Genomic DNA, 726 nt, shown 5'->3' with positions numbered 1-726 from the left:
GGACAACTACACTCACCCAGGCTGGGCAACAGAGGACCCCAACTCAGTAAAAAAAAAGAATCAGCCAGGTACTGTGGAAAACACCTGTCATTCCAGCACTTCGGAAAACACCTGTCATTCCAGCACTTCGGGAGGCCAAGGTTGAGAGGATTGCCTGAGCCCAGGGGTTGGAGACCAACCTGGGCAACATGGTGAAACCTTGTGTTTACAATAAGTCAAAAAATTAGCCGGGCGTGGTGGTGGATGCCTGTGGTTCCAGCTACTTGGAAGGCTGAGGGGGAAGGCTCACCTGAGCACATAGAGGCTGTGGTGGTAGTGAGCATGGTGCCACTGCACTCCAGCCTGGGCGACAGAGTGAGACTCCGACTCAAAACCAAACAAAAACAATGGTTTTGGTGGATTAGAGGTTTGTTTTCTCACTTGCCTGTATCTTAAATTTTAAATTAATTTTCAATTTTATTTTATAGAGATGGGGTCTCACTATGTTGCCCAGGCTGGTCTTGAACACCTAGTCTCTAGCCGTCCTCCCACCTTGGCCTCCCAAAGTGCAGGGATGACAGGCATGTGCCGCCGCACCCAGTCTGTTTTCTTTCTTTTTTTTGTTTTTGAGTTGGAGTCTCACTCTGTCGCCCAGACTGGAGTGCAGTGGCCGCTCCCGGCCACCGCAGCCTCGACCTGCTGGGCTCCAGCGATCCTTCCGCCTCAGCCTTCCGAGTAGCTGGAACT

This window comes from Carlito syrichta, unplaced genomic scaffold (assembly GCF_000164805.1).
Source record: "Carlito syrichta isolate Samal-C Ts95f unplaced genomic scaffold, Tarsius_syrichta-2.0.1 Scaffold308154, whole genome shotgun sequence".
NCBI lineage: Eukaryota > Metazoa > Chordata > Mammalia > Primates > Tarsiidae > Carlito > Carlito syrichta.
Note: the sequence above shows the minus strand (reverse complement) of the source record.